This window comes from Carlito syrichta, unplaced genomic scaffold (assembly GCF_000164805.1).
Source record: "Carlito syrichta isolate Samal-C Ts95f unplaced genomic scaffold, Tarsius_syrichta-2.0.1 Scaffold225825, whole genome shotgun sequence".
In the NCBI taxonomy this organism is placed as follows: Eukaryota; Metazoa; Chordata; class Mammalia; order Primates; family Tarsiidae; genus Carlito; species Carlito syrichta.
In genome coordinates, this window is record NW_007169921.1 from 1,647 (window position 1) to 6,335 (window position 4,689).

At 40.9% G+C, this 4,689-nt stretch overlaps 1 pseudogene; it reads left to right on the forward strand.

Moving 5' to 3' along the window:
- The first annotated feature begins 1,383 nt into the window (after positions 1 to 1,383).
- Positions 1,384 to 3,879, forward strand: LOC103253373 (annotated as a pseudogene).
- Positions 3,880 to 4,689: the final 810 nt, after the last annotated feature.

Below are 4,689 nucleotides of genomic sequence, written 5' to 3' on the forward strand. Positions count from 1 at the left end.
TCCTGTGGTTGTGGGTAGGGAGCATGATCCTTGATAGACTTCACTTTACCCTCTCATTCCTGGTTCTTGCCACTTATTTGTATTATCCCTGCCCCCTGGCTTAGAGATCTCTAGAAAACCAGACAGAATCTTTCAGCTTCCTCCCTAGTCTATCTGCTTCTCTTTAAAATGAAAAAATAGGCTGGGTCTTGTGGCTCATGCCGGTAATTACAGCTCTTTAGGAGGCCAAAGTGAGAGGATTACCCAAGCCCAGGTAATTTTTTGAGACAGGGTCTCATTCTGTTGCCCAGGCTGGAATAATGGCAAGGACTTGTCTCTATAAAAAAATAAATAGACTAAAGTGACAAAATATTTTATTTGATCAGAAGAGCATAAACAGTATGATTTCCAAAAATGACTACTCCTTAACTGTCTCCAGAATTTCAAAATGTCAATGTTCTGCTATAAGAGTTTTTAAGGTAATAGTATAAAATGCGTTCAGAAAGTGCTCCCTTTGTATACTTTTCTTTCTTTCTTTCTTTTTCTTTTTCTTTTTTTTTTTTGGAATTGGAGTCTCACTCTGTCACCCAGACAGGAGTGCAGTGGCTCCTGGCCACTGCAGCCTCGACCTGCTGGGCTCCAGCGATCCTTCCACCTCAGCCTTCCAAGTAGCTGGAACTAAAGGCGTGCACTACAACGCCCAGCTAATTTTATTTTATTTTATTGTAGAAATGAGTCTTGCCAAGTTGCCCAGCGGGTCTCGAACCCGCAGACTCAGCAATCACTCACCTCAGCCTCCCAAAGTGCTGGGATTACAGGTGGAGCCACCGAGCCCGCTCTTTTAAGTTATTTTTAAAATGTGCGGTACAGTTCAGAGTTAGGTACATATATGGTTGTTGTACAGGTAAAGTGTGGGTACCCTTGTTGATGTTATATGCTCCCCTCCTCCTCAGCAATGTCCCACTACTGCCAATCCCTTTCTTGTAATATTCTGATAAATGTTTAGGGCCCACTTATGAGTAAGTACATGTGGTACTCAGATCTTTGTTTCTGTGATAAATCACTGAGTATTATAGACTCTAATTCCATTCAGATGGCTGCAAAGTTCATAATTTTGTTTTTCTTTATGGCTGCATAATATTCTATCATGTAAATGTACCTGAAGGAACTCAAATCACTCTATAAAAAAGATACCTGCACATGCATATTTATTGCAGCATTATGCACAATAGCAAAAACATCAAACCAACCATGCTGCCCATTGAAAGTGGACTGGATAAAGAAAATGCATTCTTTTCAATTAGTCTCCCTTCCTTCTCAAAATTGTGGCTGCCTCTGGTGATGCATTTCCTACTGGTCTAGAAAACATATATTTTCTTATGTTTTCACCCTCTCTCTTCCATCAGATTCATGAACCACATGGAATCCAGAAATCAAACAGCTATTTCAGGATTTCTTCTGATGGAGGTGACAGTGGACCCAAAACTGCAGCTCATCCTCTTCAGCTTGTTCCTTTTCATGTACCTGGTCACTGTCTTGGGAAACCTGCTCATTGTTCTGGCCATCAGCTCTGACTCCCACCTCCACATCCTCATGTACTTCTTCCTCTCCAACCTGTCCTTTTCTGACATCTGTTTAAGCAGCACCACGATTCCCAAGATGCTGGTGAATGTTCAAGCTCAGAGTCAGAGCATCACTTACACAGGCTGCCTCACTCAGGCGTGCCTTGTCCTGGTTTTTGCAAGCTTGCAGAGTTTTCTTCTTGCAGTAATGGCTTGTAATCGCTATGTGGCCATTTGCTACCCACTGAACTACTTGGTCATCATGAACCCCCGCCTCTGTGGCCTATTGGTTTTACTTTCCCTGTTTTTTTGCATTGTGGATGCCCTGGTCCACAGTCTGATGGTACTGCGGCTGTCCTTCAGCACAAACCTGGAAATCACTCTCTTCTTCTGTGAAGTTGTTTAGGTCATCAAGCTCACCTGTTCTGATACCATCATCAATAACTTTCTGATATATTTTGCTACTTGCATATTTGGTGCCATTCCTGTCTATGGAATCATTTTTTATTATGCCCAAATAGCCTCCTCTGTTTTGAAAATGCCATCAGCTAGGGGAATGTATAAAGCTTTTTCCACCTATGGGTCTCACCTCTCAGCTGTTTCCTTGTTCTGTGGGACAGGTTTGGCGGTATACATTAGTTCTGCCATTTCTCACTCTTCAAAGAGGACTACAGTAGCTTCAGTGATGTACACCATGGTCACATCCATGATGAATCCCTGCATCTACAGCCTGAGGAACAGGAACATGAAGGGAGCTTTGAGAAAACTCATTGGTAGGTAGGATGTGTTATCTAATTTGAACTGGGTTACTTGAATGAGTCAAAATGAAAGGAACACTGCGTAAGCTACAATGTCTTAATTTTTTTTTTTTGAGACAGGTCTCATTCTGTTGCCCAGGCTGAAGTACAGTGGCATGACCCCAACTCACCACAGCCTTGACTTCCTGGCCTCCCACCACAGCTTCCCATGTATCTGGGACTACAGGCATACACTACCATGCTCGGTTAATTTTTGTATTTTTTGTAGAGACAAGGTATCACAAGGCTGCCTAGGCTGGTCTTGAACTTGTGGGCTCAAGTGATTCTCTTGCCTTGGCCCCCCAAAGTGCTAGAAATTATAGGCATGGGCTACCGTCCTGGCCATAATGCCTTACTCTTTTTTTTTATTACCAAGTTCTTGTAAAATAGCTAGATAACATAATGGCAAAGTGACTTTTTACATGGGGTTGAAACCTAACATGCCTTTTGTATAACTCTGCGATGTTTTTAAAAAATGAGTTATAGGGCTGAGCATGGTGTCTCATGCCTGTAATCCCAGCACTTTGAGAGGCTGAGGCAGGAAGATCAATTGAGCGCAAGAGTTTGAGACTGCAGTAAGCTAGAATCGTGCCACTGCACTCCAGCCTGGGTAACAAAGTGGGACCCTTCTGCTTAAAAAATCTTTTTTTTTTCTCTAACCTGTTTCTTTGGCGAGGGTCCACAGAAGGTGAATATGGGGCAGGGTTCTTGCTATTCTACCATTGTGGAAAAGGTAATTGGTAGAAGGGAACTGGGAGAAGTTTGAAAGGTCAGGAAAAGGATCCCTGCAGAGCTGTGTCCATAGTAGAGACTGGATTCTGCCTGATGCCACACATAGGGCCATGTGAATTGCACCCCAGAATTAACCTTACTGTGAGATGTAGAGGTGACCATTCATATTCCAATTCAGTAATTGCTGAGAGTGGATGTTGGTAAACTGTATATGGACAGGCATCATTAGCATCCACAAGACTTGGCTTCATCATTGATAAAATTTCTATAATTAGATTACCTTTGTGGTTTGAAATATGTGTGAGATATTTGAACTGGATCGGTGAGGAAGATTTGTTTCTAATAAGAGAAGGAAACTCTGGCTATAATTTACACAAACAAGAAAGAAGCTTATCTCTCATTATGAGGACTTCGTAGGTGGGAATGCACAAAGTGCAGATTCGTTTAATTCCCTGTATGGTGGTTCCATGTCTATGTTGATTTCCTTCTTGCATCCAGATGTTTACACAGATATGGGCATCATACTTAGACATTATGCTCAGAAGCATAAACTGACCTTTTCTATAGGCCTGCTGTTAGTAGACATTTATAATAGACATTGCTATGACATCATCTGTAAGACATTCTCTTTGTTCTCATCTCTGAGAATCAGACCATATGCCAACACTTTTACTTATTTGGTTGTTTGTTTATTGTAGAGACAGGGTCTCACTCCATTGCTTAGGCTGGAGTGCAGTGGTGCCATCATAGCTCACTGCAGCTCGAACTCCTGGGCCCAAGCGATCCTCCTGCCTCAGCCTCCCAAGTAGCTGGGACTACAGACACAAGCCACTATACCAAATTTTCTTAAACATTGTTTTTGGAATCGAAGTCTCTCTGTTTTTCAGGCAGGTCTTGAACTCCTGGTCTCAAATGATCTTCCTGCCTTGGCCTTCCAAAGTGCTGGTATAACAGGTATGAGCCACCACACCCGACCCATGTGCCCACTCTTAACCTAACTTCTGGTGCAAGCAAAAAGTATTCGTAGGAGAATCTTAAAATATCTATCTGGAGTCCACTCCCATAAGTACTACAAACAGTATAATACTTGGTATCTAGAGTAAGTAATCAGTAAGATATTTGTAGTAGCATTATGTTCAATATCTTGCTTATAGTTATAATCTTGTAATCCTATGATCTTCCATATTTTTGCCACTTACTTTAGCAATTAAAGTTGTTTTCTTTCATTGTTATATTTGTCAGCTGCTCTTTATGGTCTGAGTGATATAATAAATAATTATTAGGTAGGCAGGACAAAGGTTGGTAATTTTCTTCTGGCCTTTTATTTGCTTTGAAATTTTTTCACCGATTTATTTGTAAGATCATATCTAAGTTTTCATTTTCTCTTTTATCATCTCATCTTGCTGTGTTTCTTATTAATCTTTTGGAGTTCAGTCAGAGAAACATAATTAAAGAAAAATAATAGTATCATTGCAGTCTTAGAGGATGAACTGCAATCTTAGGGCTCTCATGCAAAACTTTTAAAATTGATCTTCATAAGGAATATTATTTTATGGAGAACTACTTTGATTCGAGAAGTAGATGTTGAGTGGAAGAAAAGCAAGAGAAAAGGGAAATTG